We start from the raw sequence: 25,986 nt of genomic DNA, 5'->3' as shown, positions 1-25,986 counted from the left end.
TTGTTTTAAACTTAAAATTAACTGCACATTTTTAAAGTGTTCAGTTTTATAAATTTTGGCATATATATATGTCTGTGAAAAATATGTCACCCCCAAAAGTTTGTTTTCATCCATTTGTAGGCCTTCCCTCTTACTCACCCACCCGTATTCCCAGGTAATCAGCTGAACTGCTTTGTATCACTACAAAGCAGAATTTTATATAAATGAACTCTACAGTATATACTATTGTTGTGGCTTCTTAGCATAATTATTTTGAGATTCATCCATGTTGATGAATATATAGTAGTTCATTATTTTTTATTGCAAGTAGTAATACATTGAATGGCTGTACCACACTTTGTTTATCCATTTACCTGTTGATGGACAGTTGGGTTGTTTTGAGTTTTTGGCTATTACAAATAAAGCTGCTAGAAACCATCTTTTGTGGACCTACACTTTCATTTCTCTTAGGTAAATACCTAAGAACGGCATGGCTGGGTTGTATGGTAAGTGTGTGTTTGATTTTTCAAGAAACTCCCACACTCTATTCTCAAGTGGTTTTACCATTTCACGTTCTCACCAAACAGCATATTAGAATTCCAATTGCTCCGTATCTTTGCCAACACTTGCATTTTCTTAATGAATAATGATGGGCATATTTTCATGTGCTTATTTGCTATGTATATATCATTAGTGAAGACTGTTCACATCATTTGTCCCTTCTTAAAATTGGGTTTTCTTATTACTGAATTTTGAGCATTCTTTCTGTATTCTGAATACAAGTCCATTTTCAGATAACACGATTTGCATATATTTTCTTCCAGTATGTGATTTGTCTTTCATTCTGTTAACAGTTTTGCAAGTAGCAGAAATTAGTAATTTTGATGAAGTCCTATTTATTACTTTTGTCTTTTATGTGTCATGCTTTTGTGTTGTATCTAAGAAGTCTTTGCCTAAACCAAGGCCACAAAAATTTTCCCCTATGTTTTCTTCATGAAGTTTTATAGTTTTAGGTTTTACCTTTAGGTCTATGATCCATTTTGAGTTAATTTTTTTATATGGTATGAGGTATGGATATCCAGTCATTCCAACTCTGTCAAAAAGGCTATCCTTTCCCCCACTGAATTGCTTTTGCACCTTTGAGGAAAATCAATTGACCATATATGTGTAGGTCTATTTCTGGATTCTCAATTTTGTTTTATTGATCTATTTGTCTCTTCACGCTGGTACCACACTGTCTTGATTTTTGTAGTTTTATAACAAATCTTGAAGTCAGGTATATAATGCTTCCAGTATTATTGTTTTTTAAAGTTGTTTTGGCTGTTCTAACTCATTTGCATTTCTATATGAATTTTAGAATCAGCTTGTCAATTACTACAAAAACTGCTGGGATTTTGATTAGAAATTCATGAATCTTTTGCTCAAATTGAGAATAATTGACATCTTAACATCATTGAATCCATCGATTTATGAACATAGTGTATCTCTCCATTTATTTGTCTTCTGTGCACATCATTTGATAATTTATTCCTAATTATTTCATATTTTCTGATGACACTAAATAAAGTTATTTCTTAAAATTTCAGTTTCTGATTGTTCTTTGAACAGTTGTTCTATGGAAACAGAATTAATTTTTGAGTATTGATCTTGTATCCTGCAACCTTCCTAAAGTCACTTATTAGTTCTAGTCTATTTTCTTTTTTTTTTTTTTAATTTTATTTATTTATTTATTTTTCCCCCCAAAGCCCCAGTAGATAGTTGTATGTCATAGTTACACGTCCTTCTAGTTGCTGTATGTGGGACGCAGCCTCAGCATGGCCAGAGAAGCGGTACGTCGGTGCGCACCCAGGATCTGAACCTGGGCCGCCAGCAGCGGAGCGCGTGCACTTAACCGCTAAGCCACGGGGCCGGTCCAGTTCTAGTCTATTTTCTTAAATTCATTTTCAGATTAAGCATGGTGTCCTAGTTCATTATCAGTTTTGATTTGAAGAAATGCGTAAACTTACAAAAATGTAATGAATCAATGCCTTGCAAGGAATGATATCTGGCATCCTCATTATTTTGTCTTTACTTTTAAGGAAATAATATTCCTTATAATATGTACCTTGAAATTTCAAGCTACCGTTATTTAAATAGTTGAATTTGTAGGCAATTTCAGGAAATTAATTGATTCTGAGGGAGGAATTGCTGTTTGTTTTTATGGGATTCTAAGAATCTGTTAAAATTATATATTTTAGAGAATCAACTGCCTTGGTGATGGTTTGGGGAGGATGAGGGAGAGTATATGATAAGGACTTTGAGGTTGAGGCTTGAGCATTACCTACATGGATCACAGTGCGCTTTACTAAGAGGAAGACTGAGGAAGCAATGGATTTGACTTATCATTTCAGCTTGGACATGTTAGATTTTAGGCCTGTTTTTTGACTAAGTGCTTATTTGTTTATTTGGAGGCTTGTAAATGAAGAAATATATCTTAGGTTAAAAACGGGCTTAAGGTCACACAGCTAGTCATTTGCAGAATTAGAACTCAAACCTAGGACCCTCTGACTGCAAAGCCAATGTGGTTATTCCTGTGCTGTGTTGTATCCTCAAGGCAGAAAAACATGGTTGGCTTTGACAGTGATAAATGTGCCCTATGAGCTATGATAAATATATAGTAGATTTTGCAAGCTCAGATGCCAACAGGGTTCAGACAGATAACTGTGAGTCAGGTTATAATATAAGAGAGTGATGACATCTGTGGAGAACGGTAAAGCCCATGTCCCATCTGAAGTATTAGCTGCTAATCAGCTTGTTACCCTGTGGGAATGTGGGCCCAGTATTGCCAGATCTTCTGATTTTTTTTTCCCAGGAAGTCAGAAATCTTGATTTTTATGTTAAGTCTTCTGATTTATAATGTAGGCAGCTATCTTTTAGCATGCTGTGTAGGCCATCCTTGTGTGGGTCTACCAAACATACGTGTGTGTTGGATTCTGCCCAGTGGGCGACCTTTGGTTAGAGTTACACCTGGTACACTGTGGACACAACAATAAATTTATATGATGGGAAAAGGCTGGAAACTGTGTAATAAGTACATTACAACCTTTGAAATGCAGGTTGCTTAGTTTGAACATGGTACTTAGTGAATCTGGTGTTTAAGATCCGTTTTCATATGGATCAGTTAATTATAGATGGCGGGATGGGGAAATTGCTCCCTGCAGCTTTTTGCCTCCTAATTGCATGCTTTCATTTGCAGATAGGGCCAGTTGTGATTGTATGGATTTTTGAGTGAAACCTTGAACCCAAAGGAGAAGAAACCTTCAAGGAACAACTTCTGTTGACAGTGAGTCTGCAGTCATCTGTATACATAATATGGAATGTTCTCAGGCCAGAGATAGTTGAATGGGTGACTCTGTTGACAAGGTGTGGTGAGTCTGACTATCCCCACTGATAATTAACCTGAATCCTTTCCATAAAAAGACTACTCCTACATTTACTCACTGTTGAATAGTAAGTTAATTTTTGCATTACAGAGAATGGCAAAAGCGCAGTTGAAGAGAATTCTTTATTCCTAACAGCGTGTTTAATATGTGATTGCAGTTTGACTTTTTTCTTCAGTTGGGCACATCCCTTCCTTTGCCTATGTATTTTTCTCTTTTATTTCTTCCCCAGTCCAAACCAAACCATCCTCCAAGGCCTGTCTTCCTTGATATATTCAGCCAACACTAAGGTGATGGTCATGGTAGTTACCAGCATCCATTCTAATCTTGGTTATGGTAGGTCTCATTGCCTTTGGAAGTGATTGTTTTAGGAACGGGCTTGAGATCCAGTTTTGCCAATGGGAAATAAAAGGGAAGTCTGCAGGAGTCTTCTGGGAAAGATTTTCTTGCATTTGAGAAAGAAAAGAAATGGTCCCTCTTCTCCCTAGAGCTTGTTTTATTTGGATGTGACATCTGGAACTTCTGCAGCCTTCTTGATACTAGTCTGAAGGTGATGCCCTCACAGAAAGGAGGGTAGAGGCAAGAAAATTGCAGAGAAGTAAAACTGGAGCCCTGTTTACTCTGCCTAGAGCCACCCTAACTGAGGATTCCTTGTTATGTGAGATAATACATTTCCTTGTTCAAGCAGTTTTGCCGTTAGATTTTCTGGATACTTGCTGTAGAAATCATCTTGATTCATTTGATTTCTCCTCTTTCTGATTACCCACCGTCTTTAGTGTCTCACACATTTCTATTTGATTATGTTCTTTGCTGTCCAGTAATGTTTCTTTGTGTATGTTGCCTTAATAGCATGTTAGAAACTTTGTGAAGTCAAGGGCTACGTTTATATCCCTGCTGTGTCTAACGCTAGTACTATCTTCTTAAGCCATCAGTGCATATTTACTGATTGAATTATTTGAGCAGTAGAGTATTTGAAAAACCAATCCACAGAATTGAATAATTATAGAGATTTTCTTTTAATTCACATCGTTTTCTTTAACCACACTACTTGTCTCTAGGATTATGAATGAAGTTTGGCTTTTGACTTAAGATGACTGGTGTGTAACACATCTTCATGCAGTTAGTTGTACTCTAAAAAAATCTTGCTTAGATTTTGCCTTGTTTGTCTAATCTTATCATCAAAATCAACTCCTCTGCTATATATTTGAGTACGATGGGGATACGTTCTGAGAAATGTGTTGTTAGGCAATTTTGTTGTTGTGCGAACATCACAGAGTATACTGAAGGGGAACACAATTTGCCACCACAAAATGCGTCTCTTTAATATGGGAATTATTTTAGGTTGATTATCTTTAAGAAACAGAAGACTGAGAAAGTTTTCATCGTTAGCTTCCCCATAACTGCCTGAAAGTATTCAGATTAAAAAACCTGTCTCAGGAGTCAAGCTATCACCTTAGCTTAACATGAAATGGGGGGGGGGGGGGACGGGGGACGGACGGACCTAGACAAGCCTGTTTTTTGGGCTCCCTCTGTGTTCTTTTGTTTCTCTGTGGCCAAACAAACTCTTGTTTCCCAAACATTTGTTCCTTTTCACCTACCTGTGCATTACCTTCCTTCCTTTTGAAGTTCCTGACTCTCCCCACTCCCATCTTCTTTTGTCTTTAGCCAAGGATGGTATTTAAGGTGAGGGTTATTGGCCATTTTGGCGTGTTATTTGGTTTTCCCTGGGTTTCTCCCATGTATACATGTTCTTAAGTTTTTTGGATTTTTTTCTCCTATTAATCTGTCTCATGTCAATTTAATTCTTAGACCAGCCAGAAGGACCTAGAAGGGGAGAAAAAATTTCTTCCTCCCCTACAGTGCTTACACAAACTTAGATGGTGTAGCCTACTACACAGCTAGGCTATATGGTACTAATCTTATGGGACCACCACCATATACATGGTTTGTGATTGACCGAAATGTTGTTATGTGGTGCATGACCATGCATTCTGAATCCTTCAAAAAGTGATTTACATTCAGGGAAGAATTTACTTTTTTTTTTTCTTGATGTGTTGTGATTAAAATCTGGGGGAATAACTTTTTAAGAAGATAAAGTGTGATGTGCTTGACCCATCAGTTTTAATTCAGTAGTACCATTATTTAGTAATATAAGAAGTTTGTCACTAAGGTCCACTTTAGTGTGCTTTATTTCATATAATGAAGAGCTTGTAAGAATGGAACATGTGTTTTAACCTAAGGCAGTCATGGCAGGCATGTGATCAAAGCCACATCAATCAGAGTGATGTTAGGACATTTGCTGGGAATGCTGGGATAAAGGCACATATTTTTTTCTGTTGAATTTCAACCTGAAAATGTATAGTCATTAAACTCCTGTCAGCTATCTTCTGACCATAAAAGGAAAGCCATTTGAATAAGAAGCCAGTGCTGAAGGCGGAGAGCAGAGAAAAAGTACGCCCTGGTCACCTCAATTGAGCTGCTGGATTAAGTCTTCCCTGAGGATAGTATACCTCCAGACTTTCCAGTTACATGAACCAGTAAATTCCTTATTTAATCCAGGTGGCTTTGGATTTTATGTTACATGTGTATACAAACATCCTGATACATCCTTCTCATCACCCATTCTACTTATAATGATAACTCAAGGGACTTACTAAAACTTGAATTGTGAATTAGGCAAGTAGGTCTTTGATATAGGTGTGCGAGGTGGCAGATAAGGCAGTCCATTCATTGATTTATTCAAGAATTCAAGTTTTAAGTACAAGAGTTAAAGTGGTAAACAAATACATATTCCATGCCATTGCTAATAGAGCTTATTGTTAACTAGGAGAGGGTGACGTTATGTGAATAATCCTACTAATGAATAGGTTCTTATTAACTGAGGTTAGGATTCTAGGAGAAAAGGAGTATCCATCATCTATAGTGATTAGCTCCTTCGTGGAGACTCCTCCTGAACCCTTGGCATCACTGGAACTGTAAAACAAACAATTGTGGGGAACATGGAATCTGGCTGACTTTTAAAAAATAATGTTATTATTAATCATTTTTTCTTAAGGCATTAGAAAAGTATAGGACCACAATCCCTTATTCAGAATCTTGGGGCCAGATATGTTTTGGAATTTCAGAATTCTTTGGATTTTAGAAAAGTTAATATGGTATACATACTGTATATTTAATGTAATATCTCTTTTTACTTAAGGAAGGGACAGCTGGCTTTCTATTATTAATAACACAAATAATAATGCCTTACATTAGTTGAACTGCTAAATGCCAGACTGTATACTTTTCAACATTATCTTAACTAATAAATTATCTTCATTTTTACACTTGAGAAAATTTAGAAACATTAGGTGACTTGCTCAAGGTTCATGCAACTAGGAAATAGTAGAGTTAAGATTCTAACCCATATCTGTTTGACTCTGAGGTCTACGCCCTTAAGCACTGCTTTACTGCCTCTTCGTTGTGCTGTACTGCCTAAACTCATCTGTTTACTGTTAACATTAGGAATATTATTACTCTTTGTTAAGTTTAATCAACTAACAACTAAATTCACTTAGTATTTCTAATCTTAAAATTGATTCACTTAGCTTTTCTGGGAATGTAGTCCTTATGTTTAACTACACATAATTTTGCTTTCATTTCCAGATTTTGTATTTCATATTGGTTCGTTTACCAATTGACTAAAACTTCTAGAACATTGTAATTAAAATGAGCATCTTGTCTTGTTCATTAATTTAATGCATCTGATGTTTCGCTAAATGCTCACATTAATTGGATTATTTGTAGTGTTTCACCATTGAGCGTGAAGCCAGCCTTTTAGTATTTTTTATAAATAAAATGTAAAAGAGATCAATACTTCTGTTTTATTCAGAATTTTTAAAATTTCTATTTTGACATCTGTGTAGGTCAGATTTTAAAATGTTAGTTGTTGCTAGGTCATAATTGCTATAAACTAAAAATTCAATTATTTCTACCTACCTATACTGCACTTCAGTTTTAATCTCTGATAGCCTATAAACTTCTTACCTCTGATAAATTCATTTTTATGCATTTAAAAATATGTATATTATACTTTATAATTTGCTGACTTATAGTTACTTTATTTTGTGTATGTATTATTTTTTAAATGTTTATTTATGTGAGCCTAGCATGTAGTAGGAGCTCAATGAATATATATTAAGTTAATTTTTGTAATTATCTGATTAGTGAGGCATCTTGATAGCCTGTGTTTTGGCTAGTGATAGAAAAATATTATATCAATTTTAGAGATGGAAAAAACCCAGAAAATATATATTTAGTATTAATAGTTGTAGTTCCCTGGTTTCGTGGTTATGTGGCTGATTTCTGATCCTACCATTTTCTCATTCTGACTTGATAGCATCTTGCTGTAGGTACCAACCTACTAGAAGAAGCTGTCTGGTGTGTTTAGGTATATAACACACACACACACACACACACACACACAGACAGACCTGAGGAATAATTCATTCACCAAATGTAAAAGAATGAGGAAATGTACATATTACAGATAATTATTAAAATGCAGAGGTAGAATGGGATATTCATTCAAATATTGCCCCTGAATGGCTCTGAGTTTCTCCTATTCTAACTTGTAAATATGTATCAAGGAAGAGGTTGGGAGGTTTTCAGGGAATAGAATAATTGGCATTAGCTCTTCGATTGTGGCAGTATGATCCAAAATATCTGTCTTTATCTACTGCTAGAAAATATTTTTGAAAGTCTGATAATAGTTTTACAGTTTAAGGGAATGGAAACTGATATTAAATTTCCAGTTCTTTGGTTAATGGTCCAGGGTGGAAGTATCTGGAAATAATTGCCATCTGAGGGGCTATGCTGTGCTTATGTAAATAGAATTGGTGGCCTTAATATTGGGCCCACTCAGCAGCTAACCACAGTATAATCCTTACCACAGCAACTGCAACTTATTGTAGCTATTGCTGTATGTCCTCACTGTAAAGGCCATGATTTCTGTGAAGAAATCTTAAAAGCAGCCCTTTTGTGGTTTTGATTAAGGAGTGTGTTCTGGGCAGCATGAGAAAATGCTCTGCTTGTTTTGTACTTTATGGACCAAAGACATGCTTTTATAAAAGAAGCCATTTCTTCTTTGAAAAGAAGTAGTCACATGCAAGGTATCTATTTTCATTTATTATTACCATCAAATATTTGTGAATGTCACTAATGTTCACTGAAAAATGCTTTTAGAGATGATACTAATTAAATGAAATGTATTGATCTTAGGGTGGATATAGAAATTTTCTATCCAAGACCATATTCCTATGGTTCTCGCTCTTATTTTTGTAGTTCTCTTTAAAAATGATTGACTCATAAAATTCACTAAAAGTTCAGTGCTATCTATATTGTCATTGGGTTTTAATGCCAGATAGGGAAGAGTAAATATTACTCCTTAAATATTAACCAACACTTTCATGCCTAGTTACTTACATTCTTAGACATTGTAAGTTATAGTTATATTTCTCTGATTCTCTCAAGTATCTCAAGCAGTTAATGAGGCAGATTTACTAGTATAGAAAACAAATTTTTCCTGAAACTTAAATAGTTCTTAAAAGTCCAATAAATTAAACTTATAAACTTAGCATATCAAATTTTCTCATCTTTCAAATATCTTAATAAATAGAGCATAAAATACCATAAAAATAAGTTATTACAAATATATTTAATAGGACAAAAGTATTACTACTGTAAGTTTTGGTTTACCTCACTGTTTCTGTGTTGATTTCTGTATTTTCCCAGAGTTAGAGATTTATCCACCCAAAAGGAAACAATTACTGTCTTAGGCCAGCTGAAGTAATCTGGTTAACAATCATGACTGTGGTACTGATATGCGTAAAGTTATTTGGGTCAAAAAACTATAGAATAAGAATGGATTTCTGGGGAAAAAACTTGAGACTGATAGAGGCCTAGGACCTAGGTGTGCCTGCCAAGACTGAGATGGCCATTGTTAGGATGTGGGCTTTTCTTAGGCTAAAGTTCTGTCTGTCACTTAACAGGACTTTTTAAGCCCCTTCCTTTCAGCTGAAACTTATTCAAACACATAGCTTTTAGTTGTATGCAACTCAGTGTATTTACCTGAAATGCTGGTCTTCTAAATGAATTGGGAGTGGAGGGGGGGCAAAGGATCTTTCTAAGGCCCACTGTTTTTTTTTCCCCCAGACCCAGAGTCGGACTTCATTCTGGTGCTCTAAGCCAGTTGTTAGTGCCCTAAAGTAGATTCCAACTCCTAGCGACCCTGTGTGCAGCAGAGCGGAACCTTACCTGGTTTCTGTGGTCAGTTTTTTCAGCAGTGGGTGGCCAGGTCCTTCTTCCTAGTCTGTCTTAGTCTGGCTCCACTGAAGTCTGTCCACCGTGAGTGACTCTGCTGTTATTTGAAATACTGGTGGCATAGCTTTCAGCATCATAGCAACATACAGCCGCTACAGTATCATAAGGGACACACAGGTGGTGTGGTTCCCTGACCTGGAAATGAATGCATGCTGCGGTGGTGAGAGCACTGAATCTTAACCACTAGACCACCAGGGCTGGCTAAGCCTCTAGTAATCTACTAATTTTAAGTTCTTGTAGAGGATGGAATTCTGAACCACTTATTTTAGCTGTCATTGTTCTCTTACCTTAGGGCCATAGAAAGTAGTTGGGAGAACAGTTTCTGCCTCTGGGAAGAACTTTTATTGGTCTCCCTAGCAATGACAAATTTGTATAGATAGGTAATATAAAGGCTGTAGCCTCCCTTCTGCGTACAACCACACTGTGTAATGGCTCCCCTTGTCCCTTATCCACCACAATTCTCAGTCGGACATAAAGTCTTATTTCTCACAAAGTGGATCACCTATAGCAGAATCACCTGAGACCCAAAAGAGACTGAGATAGGGACTCAACATGATGATACAGTATCTGAAAAATATGATTCTCTTTCAATTTGTAATATAGCATGATCCCAATAAAAATACCAGCAGGATTTTTAAAAATTAGATGAATGTAAAATTCAAATGGAAAAAATAAGATTGCCCAGAAAATTTTTGGAAAAAAAAACTAGTTCTCTCAGATATTAAAAATATATTCTAAAACTATAGTAATGAAAACATTGTGATTCTGGTGTGTGAGACAGATCAGTGGTACAGAGTAGAAATAAGATTCATATGGAAATTTAGAATATGATAAAGGGGCATTTCAGATCAGTGGAGAGGAAGATTTTTTTTTTTTAATGGCAGTGTTATAGCTGGGTAGTCATCCAAAAAAAAAAAAATCAGATCCTTACCTTCAGAGGAAGAAGACACATTTTCTCCCTTCGTATTATATTGGAGTTAGGGATTTTAAAGATTTTATTTATTTTATTTTTTCCCCCCAAAGCCCCAGTAGATAGTTGTATGTCATAGCTGCACATCCTTCTAGTTGCTGTATGTGGGACTCGGCCTCAGGATGGAGGGAGAAGTGGTGCCTCGATGCGCACCCGGGATCCGAACCCGGGCCACCAGCATTGCAGCGCACGCACTTAACCACCAAGCCACAGGGCTGGCCCAGGGAAGCCTTTTAAGAAAACATTTTTTGAAAGATTGGAGGCACAGATTCTCTAATGCATTGGTAGAGGGAATGTAGGTTGGTACATTCTCTTAGAAGGAGATTTGGATGATATCAGTCAAAATTTAAAACGCCTACCAAAAATTTAAATGTACAAACCCTTTGATCTATCAGTTTCACTTCTTGGAATGTATCCTCCCGATAAACCCTATAGGTTTTGGATTCATTTCATCATATTTCACATTATGTGAATATACAAGATTGTTCTTTGCAGCATGTTTATAGTAGTGAAAGATTAGACACAACTCGACTTTCCATCTATAGGAGACCAGTTATACCCATATGGTAAAATACAACCTTTAAAAATTGAGAGAGGCAGTTTTTTAAGTCATTGATATTGCCTGATTTCCAAGATAAAAGTGTTAAGTGTGTGGTCACATGAAAATATTTAAAAAGAAAAAATACATACTTATATATTTTGTATATGTATAGAATATCTATGAAAGGCTATACAAGAAGCTAATATTAGTGTCTGTATCTAGTGAGGAGAACTGGGTGGCTAGGGATAATGGTGAGAAGAAGATTAATTTTTCATGATCTACTCTTGTATCTTTTGAGTTTTACACCATGGTTTTGTATTACCTATCAGACAAAAAAAAAAGATTCCACATAAATTAATATGTGGTACTTAGTAGAAAACCAAAAAACAGATTCGTCCTAATTTTCATCTTAGTCAACTCGTCAGAATCTCTAAGGGTAAGACCCACCTCCAATTACATAAAAATTCTTTTTTATTGTAGTAAAAAACACATAAAATAAAATTTACCATCTTAATTATTTTTAAGTGTACAGTTCAGTAGTAGGGTTAAGTATATTCACGTTGTTGTGAAACAGGTTTCTGTAACTTTTTCATCTTGTAAAACTGAATCTCTATACCCGTTAAACAACTCCCTTTTTCCCCATATTGCCAGCCTCTGGTAACCACCATTCTACTTTATGTGTCTATGAATTTGACTATTTTAGATACCTCATAGAAGTGTAATCATACAGTATTTGTCTTTTTGTGACAGGCTTATTTCACTTAGCATAATGTCCTCAAGGTTCATCTCTGTTGTACATTCCATTGTACTATGTATATTTCACATTTTGTTTATCTGTCATTGGCTGATAGACATTTGACTTGCTTCCACCTCTTGGCTATTGTAATAGTGCTGCTATAAACATGGGTGTGCAAATATTCTTGGAGACCCTGCTGTCAATTCTTTTGGATATATATCCAGAGGTGGGATTGCTGGATCATAAGGTAATACTATTTAAAAATTTTTGAGGAACCTCCATATTATTTACCATAGGGGTTGCACCATTTTACAATTTTGCCAACAATGCTTGAGTTTCAGTTTCTTCCCATTCTCGCCAACATTTGTTACTGTCTGTTTTGTTTTTCATTAGTAGCCATCACAGTGGATGTGAGGTGATCTCAATCTACATTTTTAACAAGTATAATCATATATTTTTTGTATACTTAAAAAAGTTTATCAAGTACATTTAACTTAATGACTTCAGTTGATCACTTAAAATGCAACAAGTAGTCACTTTTTAGAATTGTTTTCAGGATGCTTTGTTGCTGTAACTGGAGGTGTATGTTGTATAATAAGATCCTCATGAAGGGACAGTAGCTAATGAAGGGGTAGTAGCCTTCACTCTGCCTCCTCTATTTTTTTCTTCTATTTAACCATGAGTGAATCACCCAGGGAACAAAGTAGGCTATATGTAACCCCAATGAATGTTGCTAGTTTTAATTCTTTTCTCTAATGTAAAATTCTAAGATTCTGCATATTGCAAGAATTCCTATGGTGTACCAGCATTAAAAATACTGTGTTTTAATAAAAAACTGTTATTTTTACTTCCCAACAGAATATTTGACCTCTTTATTTTTAGTTGAAAATAGCTTTACCTTCATAGTCTTGACAGTTTTGTGTTAACTTTTTTCTTTTCTTAAGACGAATTCAGTCATAAATTGTCTTTTAAAGAGCAAGTTCAAGCAGTGTTTAAGGACTTTATTCAGAGAAGAAAAGTACGTGGGATCCTAGTAAAAAATAGAAAAGGAGTGTATATTGTCCTTCAATTTTTTTCTCCTTTTCCAAGAAAATTTTAGGGGCATGAATGTTCTACAACAAAATTAATAGCTTCTAAAGTATTTTACATTTTAGGTAAATTAATTGCAGTTTTTGTTTTCCTGACTTGAAGTTTCTGAAATTATTATTGCAGAAATCTTCCAAGTGTTTATTCGTTAGAAGTATTTAGTAGAATTAGAAGTATTATTACATCATTTATGAGTGTCCAGCTGTAACATATGATTACATAAGTATTAGAAGTCATTTTTTAATAATTTTTGCTAGACTTTAAGGTTCATTACTGTGTGGTTTACTCCTTTATGACTTTTTATTTGAATATTTAAAGACTGAGCTGCTGCATTTACTATATTTAGTGTGTGAGTTGGTGGAGAAGGGTGCAAGTGGTGGTATGGTTTGGGAAGGGTGGGAGTTTAATCCTCACTGTGAGTTTTGAGAAAAGATAATGAAATCCTTTATATCCCTTTCCATAGACTTGCATTTCAAAGACTTACATTTTAATAAGAATTGGTTGTGCAGCTGCAGCCCTGGTAACAAGGCCTGGGAGAAAAGAATTGGGGCAGCGTTCCAGAAATCAAGGCAGCCAGTGGTTTCATGTGGAGCTGAGCTAATGAAACTGATAAAAATATAAAGTACTTGGTAGAAATAAGACTAGCACTTTTTTTGGCATAGTGGATGTTGAAATTTTCTATACTGTATTTTCTTATTTAAAAAGTCCAAACGCTGTTATAAGCTGCTCACTCAATAAAAGTAGCTACATTATATTCTCCTTAGTGTAAAACTACCTGAAATACTCTTGGAAGCTAATATTTCTGTGAATTATATCTAAAATTTAATTGTTGTTGGCCTGTTCTTGTTGAAGTCTAGACGTTTTTAAAACACAAGTTACCAAGTTTGTCAGATTTTTAAATACAAGTTTTTAAGTTTTAATAATTTAAAAAATTAAATGCTTATAGCAAATTAAATGTCTCATAGTTATTGGACTCTTTAGATGCCCTTAAATAATAAAATTGGTTAAACATATTCTCCTTTCTCAACACTATGACAATGACTATCGTTCAACTACAATTTAATTATTACCTAGTTGTTAGACGTTTAGGTTGTGTCTGGAATTTTCCTTCCTATCGTAATAAGTATTGTAATAAAACATTTTTGTGCATATAGATATTTTGCTTTCTTCTAGATTACTCAAGATCACTTTTGGATTTCCAAAAGTGATAGTAACGTATTGCATGTAAAAATTTTGAATACTTTCTAAAAGTACTACCAATTTACACAGTATTCTTAATTTCTAGAAATGAGTTTTTTCCTTATATTTTATTTGGCTCTTTGAGCCCTTAAATCTTGGCTTTTTAAATCCTTAATTCTGGGAAAATTATTTTCATTATTTCTTGAAATGTTAATTTTTCTCTTGACAGGTTTTATGTTTTCCCTCCTTCTGGAACTCCTGTTATCTGGATGTATATTTTTCATACCCAATATTTCCACTTGATTCTTTTTCATGGTTTCTGGTTGTGACTTCATAGTACTGATATCTCCCCTTGGTTCTTAGGTGTACATTCTTGGATTGTCCAATCCAATAATTCTGCTTCAGATGGTGTGAGTTGTTCAGTGTGTTATCCTTTTTCTGCAGTGGATTCATGCTCCAGATGTCTCTTTATTTTGGCTAGTAAGCCAGTGATCCCTTGAGAAGGGAATATTATCCACTTAATCTAATAATGTATGTTAGGGAATGGCCAACAGCCAGATTTTAGTTTGTGTCAGTCCAGGTGAGTTTAAGGAGAGGGAGGACTTGAGTCTCGGGTCTGATAGCCACCTGGCACCACTTAATTGCTGTTAAGTTCTCTTGGCTGCTACTGCATCAGGCAACTTCTGATCAGGGTTTGTTTTTTAAGCTCTTAGAAATAAGTAATACTTATTCTAAGAGAGGGTTTCCTTAGATTGTGATTCATCACCAGCTCTGTAAAGTTTTTTTGATGGGGGAAGGGCTGGGAAGAATGAATGCCAACAGAGTAGCTAGTCAGCCTGTACCTGTTTCATGAGCGTGCCCCGCCCCCCAGGGGTTTTTGCTGTTCTGATTTATCCTGCTGACAAAGACATCTAGGCTGTTCTGCTAATTTTTGTGGTGAAGGGGCAATCAAGGGAAAGGGAAGGGCAGAATCTAAAAAAGCTTTTAGCTAATCTGTCTTTTAACTCTTGCTTCTGCTGCCCTTTGTTCCTGGCTATAGATCACCAGTTTCCTCTCAGACAGGTTCAGTACAGTTTTCTTTATCCCCATCAGTTTTTGTTTGTTTCTTTTTGTTGTTCCTGCTGTTGTTATTTCTGGAATCCAGATTTACCTTTTTTTCCTTCTAGGCTATATTTTGGAGGAAGGGACCAGAAGCCCCTGAGAGTTTGTTATCTTGATAGGAATTGGATGACCTTATTTGAGCCAATAAAGATAGTTATACAAAGGTTTCCTTTAAAACACATGAAAATCTTTAATTGAAAAGTATATACATACAAGATATATACAAAGTATATGAAAACAAACTACCTCAAACCTCAGTGGCTTAGGGGCCGGCCCGGTGGCGTAGCAGTTAAGTGCGCACGCTCTGCTTCCATGGCCTGGGGTTCGCAGGGTCGGATCCCGGGCGCACACTGACGCACCACTTGTCAAGTCATGCTGTGGCTGCATCCCATATACAATAGAAGAAGATGGGCACGGATGTTAGCCCAGGGCTGATCTTCCTCAGCAAAAAGAGGAGGATTGGCATCGGATGTTAGCTCGGGGCTGATCTTCCTCAAAAACAAAAAAAAAAAACCTCAGTGGCTTAAAACACCAACTGTTTTATTATCTCTCTCAATTTTGAGGGTCAGGAATTTGAGCAGGTCTTGGCAGTTCTTTTCTCACGTGTGGCATCAACAAAGGTCATTGGATAGTATTCAGCTAACGGATTGGCTGGACTGGAGGATCCTAGGCAGCTTCATTCACGGATCTGGTGCTCTAGCTAAGGCGGCTGGACGGCTGGGCTCAGCTGGGACTGCTAACTGTGTGCCTACGTGTGTAGTCTTTTCAGCGTGCCAGTCTTAGGGTAGCTGGATTTCTGAACAGAAGGTACAAGGCTTTTTATGACCTCATCAGTTCCGAAACATGACTTCAGCCTCATTCTATTGGTCAAAGAAGTCACTAAGGTCACCTGAATTCAATGTAGGAAATTTGTCTTTAGCTCTCATTTGGAGGAATAACCAAGAATTTGTAGTTATCTTTAATATACCACATAAGGTTATTAGACTTTTATGTTGCTGATTGTTGCTTTTAGGAGAATGTCATTAAAGGCTTGGCTCACAGAATTTTTATCTTCTCCCATCTGAAGGGTATTGTCTGGAGTAGAGGAGAATCAGATACTTCTTTTTTAGTTCATTTTTATAATAATACTTTTCCCCACAGCAGTGGTTCTCAACTTGGAACTATCCCCAGGAGTATTTGACAAGTGACCAGAGACATTTTTTGGTTGTCAAAACTGGTGGAGAGAGAGGCCGGCCCCATGGCATAGTGGTTAAGCGCGTGCGCTCCGTTGCTTGTGGCCAAGGTTCGGATCCCGGGCACACACTGACGCATCGCTTGTCAAGCCATGCTGTGGCTGCATCCCATATAAAGTGGAGGAAGATGGGCACAGATGTTAGCCCAGGGCCAGTCTTCCTTAGCAAAAAAAAAAGAGGAGGATTGGTATGGATGTTAGCTCAGGGCTGATCTTCCTCCCCCCAAAAAAACACTGGTGGGGAGAGGTGCTACTGGCATTTACTGGATAGGGGCCAGGACTGCTGCTAAATGTCCTATATTGCACAGGACGGCGCCCCTCCTTGCCCAAAAAAAACCAAGTACCTGCACCAGAAGGTTGGTGGCAAAGACGTAGAGAAACCGACCTTGCCTTACGGTAATCCTGCAAAGTTGGTATAGTCCTCATCAGAGAAAACTTCCATTTAGAGAGGTTATAGAGTAGTTCCACTTAGCTAATCAGTAGTAGAATCTAGTTTTGAACACAGGTTTTCCAATGCCAAATTCCATGTATTCTGTAATGCTATATATATTTTAATTCATTAAGGTTTTTTTTTTTTTTTTTTTGCAAATACTGGTACAAGTTACCATGTCAAGTGCTATAATGCTATAAGACATATAATAATTCAGTCTGCCTTGATGGAGCTTACAACAATCAGTATGTCATAAATAATTGTAATTTAAGGTAGCATTGAACTAGACCTTAGAAAAGAATATAGAGAAAATAGTCTGTCTTCAAATTACTTAATGTGTCTGAGCTGTAGTTTCCTCATTTCCAAAGTAAGGGTGATACCTCTTAGACTTGTAAAAATTAAATGAGACAGTATTTGTCAAAGTGCATAATATAATGTGTGACTAGGACTCAGATATGTTTTTTTCCCCACATCAGGGGTTTACAATTTAATTGGACCTTTCTTTATAATCTAGGGAAATTTTCTTTTTTTTTTTTTTTTTTAAGATTTTATTTATTTATTTTTTCCCCCCAAAGCCCCAGTAGATAGTTGTGTGTCACAGCTGCACATCCTTCTAGTTGCTGTATGTGGGACGCGGCCTCAGCATGGCCGGAGAAGCAGCGCGTCGGTGCGAGCCCGGGATCCGAACCCGGGTCGCCAGCAGTGGAGCGCACGCACTTAACCACCAAGCCACGGGGCCGGCCCCTAGGGAAATTTTCTGTCATCGCTGATTTTTTTATATAAAGCACACAAAAATAGAGAATCCAAGAATATTAAATTTCTCATTTGACCCACTATGATTTGTCTAAGTTTATGAACCAGAAATAGTTCATATTTGTTGATGACTGATTAGTATTTTCTGTTTCTGAAATCATCTTCATCTTCAAAACACCATTATCAAAGATTTCCATTATTATAAGCTTTCCTTTGAATGTGAAAATGAAGGTCTTGTTTTATACTCATTAAAACTTTTTCTCCCAATATTGTTCAGAATTCTGACTTTATAAGGTGATTCAAAAAGGTTAAAAAAATTATTTAGTACCTGTATTATACATGAACAAGTAGTCACACTTGTACTGAATTGGGCAAGTAGTCCAATTTATACGGGAACAACCACAGTTATTTCTATAGTGCTCAGTAGGCACCTCCTGTGTAATACAGCACATGGCAATCCTGTGGTCTAATTCATCCTAGACCTTTTGTAGCATATTGTCATTAATGGTTGAAATGGCAGCCAAGTTGAATGCCTTCAATTCCTCAAGCCTACGAGGAATATATGGTCCCAACTCTAGTTTTCTTTTTACATATCCCCACTAGAAATAGTGTGGTGTGATAACTGGGAATTTGGGTGGCTACTATTTCAGAGAGTTCAAATCTTTTAACATAATACCCTGTCTAGCACCATGGTGCATATTCCTTAACCTCTGGACTGTGTGATAGAAGTGAGGCAGAGCCCTATCCTGGTGGAAAAGGAAGTTGTACAACTTCCATACTTGTAGGAAAAACTATTTCATCAGCATGTCCAAACAGGAGATTCTTGTCATTGTATTCCTTACTGTAAAAAAGAATTATTGAAAACCCAGTGTACGGTGTCGTGCAAAAGCATTAACTTTTGGTGAATTCTTTATTTGTTCCATTGAAATATATTCGCTTTCATGGTCACATATGCAGGCATTCTAGTGATTCATTTTTTCCCTTAAGTGAAGCTTATTGTTCTCACTTAGCCTTAAGCAACCTACAGTTATCACTCAGAAAATTGAAATTTTTGTCCTATCTGCCTCCATCAGGGCCTGAAGCAGATGCAAATAGTAAGATTTCTACATCAGTAGCTTATTAAATATGCCCCAAACCGGCCTGCTTGGATGCCTAGCTCTGCTTGTCAGAGTCCTGCACTTGACCAAATGGAACCCAAAAATGAATTACCTCTTCAGCAGTCAAATGAAATAAAAGGTGACCCTACAGTTTGGAACATACTGCATATTTATATTTAACCTAGTTAGTGAGTAATAAATTCTTTAAAGTGTTTGATTCTATTTGAATTACTGTCTGTTGAATCATTATGGTATTCCCATGGCCTACCTAGTACATAGTAATTGCTCAGTAACATCTGTCAAATATATGTGTGTGTACATACACACACACGTATGGTAAAATCCTGCATTCAAAATATATGCTGAAGTTTTTTTTTATTCACTTAAGAAGTGATATCAGAGAGGGTTATTAATTACCTGGTTTAATTTGAGAAAAGAAATACAAAAAAAGGAAGCTAAATGTGCATGTACTTTTTAATTTCCTCACTGATAAACTGCACTTAAAGTTTAATATAGCAATGGAGGACTCTCTTTTCAGTTGATAATATGCCACTACAGGTATTTTGTATTTTCTTTGTGTATATGTTCTTTGTGTCATCCCCAAATTGAACTTATTTGACTGTTATCTTTGAGATTATCATATTATAAGATAACCTGTTTTAAAACATCATTCCTATTTTTATGTTTACATGTGAACTGCCAACGCTATTTATAAAAATATATTAAATTTCATTCTGGGGCTGGAAGATAAAAGGTGATAAGAGAAGTATTTTTTCCTTATATGATTTTCTCTGAGCAACCTAAAAGGGCAACGGCTTTTAACCACTGACTGGAATCCCACATAGATATAGATAGAGATATGGATATAGATATATAGATATACAGATATTTTTTTTTTGGTGAGGAAGATTAGCCCTGAGCTAACATCTGTTCCCAATCCTCTTTTTGCTGAGGAAGATTGGCCCTGGGCTAACGTCCGTGCCCATCTTCCTCTACTTTATATGTGGGACGCCTGTCACAGCATGGCTTGATTAGCAGTGCGTAGGTCCAGGCCCAGGATCTGAACCCATGACCCTCGGGCCGCCAAACCAGAGTGCCCAAACTTAACAACTACACCACTGGGTCGGCCCCCATAGATATATTTTTAACTTTTTCTTTTAACAGTTGTCACAACCCTGTTACCATCCTAACTGGTTCACAGTCAAGTCTATGAATGCTTTCAAGGCCTTTTAAGTCTTTTTTGTATAGTCTGGATATTCTGTTTTGGTCTGCAATGCAGAACAAAACTTTATCATTTCATATAAATTCCCAACTAATTTTTCTTGATTTTACTAAAGCATACATCTTATTCTTACAAAGTTCATGTGTGGGCTAAGCAAGGAGAATAGCAGATTTATTGGAATGATTTTTTTCAAGATATTTTGAAGATTGTTTAAGATATGAAAATATTTTAACTTTTGGGAATGTCATTTTACCATGTTTTTAAAAATAATTATATAAACACACGGTGTTGATAAGAAAACTTTTTTAAAAGATAAAGGTACACCAAGTTTCCCCCTTTGACAGCTTGAATTTTTGTATTATTTTAACATGCAAAGACATTAAGTTTTGAGAGTCCATGAGTTTAATCTGCCTATAGTATGTTTTACTAAAGAGTTGAATGATTCTTCTTTTGTAAAAATACAAACTCATTCTGACTAAAGGCAGCATATTGCTTGTATGTGCTCCTGAGAACACAGATCAAGATGTCATGTACCAGTTTGCAGTTGATGGCATTGATATAATTTTGTTTGTTCTCATTTCCTCTGTAAAATTCCCAAAGGGTTTCAGTATGATATTTCCTAGGATTTTTTTTTTTTTCACCTGTGGAAACAGTTCTGTACATTTGCAGATTTTTTAAAAAATCTGTTTGGTAAGGATGAGAACTATCAGATCTTTTTTGTCCAAAGCTTAAAATGTAAATTTTATCTTCTTAGTACCAGAAGCAATAGGCCAGTTACACATTATTTATTTTATAGGGGTTCCAGTGGTTTTTATTTGTAATAAATTTGGTTTGTTTTGATTGTTTTTCTTTGTAATAAAGCTAATAGCAGTATATTTGTTGAAATCTTTCAGGAAGATTTTCTCCACTTCACACTCTACCCTCATATAACTTTATGTGGGCTTATCTTTTCTACATTAGTTTCCTTGTCTCCTTACTGTCTACCCTAAGAATAGGAAAACTTATTTAGCCTTAGGACAACCTAAGCAACTGTTGAAAAAAATGATAATTTATGGTAAGTTTGACTGAGAGCTCCAAAGCTGTACGTAAATTGTATAGTCTGGTTAGTCTCTAGTAATGGGCGTACATTTGTCACAGATATTGTTGTTGTTCATCTTTAACTTAATAATGATGAGATATATATGATAAGTAAAATTCGATGTATGCAGCTTTTTTGTTTGTGTTTATCACTTCCATCTGGAACTTAAAAGATATCTACATATGTAATGCTTAGAGAAGTTTTTTTCTCTGGATATTATTAGTCTCTTTCATAAGAAGATCTTTGACCCATTTTAAACTTAGAGGACATACTGTGTCAGGTGCTAGACACTCTGTTAATATTGTTTGATGTTTGACTTGAGGGAAAGCTTGATAACCTAGTAACATAAGTCACCTCTTACCTTGTGCCAGGTTTGATGTTAGGCATTTTAATAATACAATTTGATGTTAATTTTTGTGGTAGTCTTGGGGTGGAGAAATTTAAAACAACTGAGAGAGCTCCTTAAAGAGCATGACATAGTTTTGTTGTCATAGCAAATTAATCTTGTAAAAGTTTCTCCCAGCCAAAAAACCAATGGCAGCTGAAAATACTTCATTTGGGGAAAATATCAAGTTAACAAAAGGTCCTAAGGCAGTCGTCACAAAGCGAATAGGAATCAAATGTAAATCACAGTGATCTTTTTCCTCTCTGGGGACAAATCTGAAACACGGTATCACAGCCTGATCTCCACCTTACCTTGTTCCACGCTCAGGTAAATGACTGCAGTTTGTGCTCAGTTGACTTTCACATCCCCGAGGAATTGATAGTGGATTCCATGCCTGACCAAGAAGCATGAATTACACATACTTCTCATTCTTTAAGCCTTTTAATTACCTCTTCTCATCCTTTCTTTTGCAAAACTGACTTGGCAGCCATTTCAGGCAGTAACTAGGTATTGAACAAGCATTCCGTTCTAGAAGTTTAATCCTCTGATGTCCAAGGCCTTCTATACTAAGAAGAGAAAACCTAAGTGCAATTCATTATATGAATGTAGTTTTTTTTCAATTAATAACTGATAGATGAATTGTTAGAATTATTCTGCTATCTACTGAAAATCCTCTGTGTTGTTAATCTTATTGTATGCTATAGACATATAAACTATATATATATATTTAAATTTGCTTTTGAGGAAAATATGCCATTGCTGTCAAAGGGATTAATTTAATTGGCTTAAATAAGTTTTGTTTTTCTTTACTGTACCTTAATACTGCACCTACTTCACTTTCTCTTTTAAGTATAAATTATAATAAACAGACTCATGTATCTTTGTCTGTGTGCTACTCCATCTGAGAAAGGGAGGCTGACTAGAAAAATCTTTGTCTGCTTGCCCAGGTAAGCATCAAGGAAGCTTGTCTCTCCTCAGTTCTCTGGGTGGAAAGAAAAAAAAAAAATTACAATAATAATGATGATGATGATAGTAGCATAGTAACAACAATAACATATTTATTTATTTAAACAAACAAGCTTACTGTGTGCCAAGCACTATTCTAAGCAATTTAAGTTTACTCATTTAATCCTCACATAAACCTTTGAGGTAGATAGAATTATAAACTCCATTTTATAGAACAGCAAACTGAGACGCAGAGGTTAAATAACTTGCCCAAGATCATACAGCTAGTGAGTAGAAGAAGCCAGGATTCGATCTTAGGCTGTCTAGTTTCAGAGTCTTAAGTTCTAAACCACTACACCATACTGTCTTTCCAAGCTTGCACCTACACACCGGTATGCAATATGAATGTGCACTGTCCATGGGGTATGAGAATCCCAAGCCAAGGAATTAAATGAAAACTTATGCTTGAACTTGTGAACTTCACCTTGTGGATATCTAAGCACTAGCAAATGCAAACTGCTAGTTCTTTAGGGCTTCTTCCTCAACCAGGGAGCACTGGACTTTCACAGGAAAACAACCTCCTAATCATGATGAAGTCATAATAAGATAATTACAAGGAAACAGTCCAACATGAGGGAGACTTAGCAGACACTCTAATAAGGCTAATTAAAAGACTAGGAATTGATTTAACAAGAATAATAAGAAAAACACTATAAAATAAGTCTATTTATAAAGTGTCTAAATGAAAGACTAAGATGCTGAAGTAAGTGAATTTGCGAAAGAACCAAATAGAATTTATTAAAATGAAAATTGTGATTACTGAAATAAAAGTCAGTAGTTGGGAGAAAATATTAATAGCAAAAGTTAAATAGCAGAGTAGAAACAGATGAAAGAATCCTAAATATATAGAAATGAATCTGAAACTAGAGATTCTATGAAATTGAAGCCAGATGCAAAGACAGTCTTCAAAGCATCCATAGAGAAAAAACAAGTTTACATTCAAAGGACCAAAAATTAGAGGTCAGAGGTCAGAATAATATCTGCAAAGGACTGAAGGAAAGGCATTGTCAACCAAGGATTCTATACTTAGCTAAACTGTCATGTAAGAATAAGGGCAAAATATAGACATTGTGTTAATAGTATATCTTCGTGAAGGATACATGGGAGATTTCTGTTCTATTTTAGCAACTCTTCTATACATAAATTATTTCAAAATTAAAATGAAAAACCCACAATTTTAGAGAAACAGTTGAGAGGCTTACCACTTGCAATAACTATTAAAAAGCATGTACTATTGAAAAAACTCATAAAGTATGTACTCTATGAAGAAGGAAGTTGAACATTTTTTTTCTTTTTTTTTTTTGAGGAAGATTAGCACTGAGCTACCCTCTGTTGCCAATCTTCTTCTCTCTCTCTTTTTTTTTTTTTTGGTCTCCCGAAAGCCCCAGTACATAGTTGTATATCCTAGTTGTAGGTCCTTTTAGTTCTTCTGTGTGGGATGCCGCCTCAGCATGGCTTGATGAGCAGTGAGTAGGTCCGTGCCCAGGATCTGACCTGACGACTGACCCCCCAACCCCTGCTCTGGGGCTGCCAATGCCGAACGCACAAACCTAACCGCTATGCCAGTGGCCAGCCCCAAGGAAGTTGAACTTTAAATGAAGGATTGAGAGGCAAGAAACAATGGTGATCAAAGAAATTGGTAAATGTGGATAAATATCAACATCATGTGCACTTACATGTGCTAAGTATGAGTATTTTGTTTAATTCTCACAACAAGCCTATGCTATAGGCATTAATATTTTTCTGAACTAAAGGACATCATTCTCCAGTTTGAAAGAGCTCCTTCAGTCCCCAGCACAATGAATGAAAAAGGACCAAACCAAGTTTCATCTCTGTGAAATTTGAGAATTCCAAAAGTAAAGAAAAAATCTTTAAACCTTCCAGAGAAGGTAGGAATACATCACCTACAAAGGAAAGAAAATTAGAATGTTACTAGATTTCTCAGCAGCAACTCTGGAAGGTAGTAGACGGTGAAACAATGCCTTTAAAATCCTGAGGAAATCTTTAACTTGGTATTCTATGTTCAACCAAACGATCAATCAGATGTCAAATGCAAGGATTTAAAACATTTTCCTTTCATGTACCCTTTCTTAAGAAGCTACTGGAGTATGTGATTTTACAAAATAAGCTGAGGAGAATGAAAAAAAGAGGAAGACATCCTTCGAAACCAGGCATCAACCTAGGAAAGGAACTCAGGGAACGTGCCTAGAGAGCAACTAGTCAAAATTGAAGCAAGAGGCTAGGTAGTTCTGTGAAGAAACTAAAGTGAAATTTGAATCGATACATCTACACATAGGTTCAGGTATTTGGAAATCACAGGTCTGTTACAGATCTGATCTAAGAGTTTTACAGTTCTAATATAGATACATGGAAAAACCAAGCAAATAAAAAAGCACAACAGTTAACCTCAGGGGAAACAAAAGATTATTTAAGAAAGGATAGCTAATTCTAACATGTTACTTATTTCAGCGGTGGCAGTTATATAACATAGACAGTGAATACGGATTCAACCAAAAATTATAATTATCTAGTGTTGATGATGGTGAAAGGAAGTTTAAGGGTAGGAGGTGATGTAACAAAACACATATCCTAATCTGTTTTACAGGAAGTCAGTTTAAATTATCTAAAAATCAATAACTTAAGAAATAGCAATAGGGATCTTATTTATAATTATAAATACTAGAAGAAACACCAAGGTAAATTAAAAATGGCTACCAGTAACAGATGGAGAGGGATAGGTCAGAGATTTGCCACTTTTAATAGCTTTTTATTACTCATTGATTTTTAAAAATCTCTTTGTATTATTTTGAATAACAGTAAAGATTTGCTTAAATGTAAGAAAGCATTTTACAGTATGGTTTTATTCAGAGATCTGCAGGTAGTAGGATAGAATTTTGAATATGTATTGCTTGATAAACACTGTATGGTGATGACACCCTCCAAGAATGGTAGCATAGAGACAGATATGGGGAAAAAGAAAGTGAATTCAGTTTTACAAATACTGTATTTAAGCTAACTAGGAGATCACATGAGATGTTCATTAGCAGGTGGTTATAAATGTCTGCCTAGACTCAGGGGAAAAGTTCAGAGTGGTAGTAAAGATTTTAATCCGTCAACTAATACATTGAGAACCTACTGTGTGTCACATAATCATTACTTCTAACTCTAAGCAGCTAAAGAAGATTTTAAGGAGAGTGAATAAAGAGATGAAAAAGGGAGAAAGAGAAACCAAAAAAAGAAAAAAGGAAAGTAGCAGGAAAGGAAAAGGAGGAAGATTATTAAAGAGAGGGAAAGATAAACATGGTAGTCATTCTCATACAAGGGAGAGAAGAAATGTGGGTAGTAGAGAATGGGAGAGTAGTTTTCATGTATATTACTTTCCTCTGTGTTTGTATTGCCAACTCTTTTAGGTTT

The 25,986-nt window shown here is 35.8% G+C and overlaps 1 protein-coding gene across 2 annotated transcripts in view; it reads left to right on the top strand.

The window, feature by feature from the left end:
- The first annotated feature begins 3,240 nt into the window (after positions 1–3,240).
- Positions 3,241–25,986, top strand: part of CDC42SE2 (CDC42 small effector 2) — a 69,490-nt gene continuing 46,744 nt past the window's right edge. For both annotated transcript variants that reach the window (XM_087429853.1, XM_087429852.1), the window contains exon 1: positions 3,241–3,381. The gene's annotated coding sequence lies outside the window, so the exon portion shown is untranslated. The remainder of the gene's footprint in view (positions 3,382–25,986) is intronic.

This window comes from Ceratotherium simum, chromosome 4 (assembly GCF_057802395.1).
Source record: "Ceratotherium simum simum isolate JZ-2026a chromosome 4, ASM5780239v1, whole genome shotgun sequence".
NCBI classification, from domain to species: Eukaryota; Metazoa; Chordata; class Mammalia; order Perissodactyla; family Rhinocerotidae; genus Ceratotherium; species Ceratotherium simum.
Note: the sequence above shows the minus strand (reverse complement) of the source record. Positions and strands in the feature narration are given on the sequence as shown.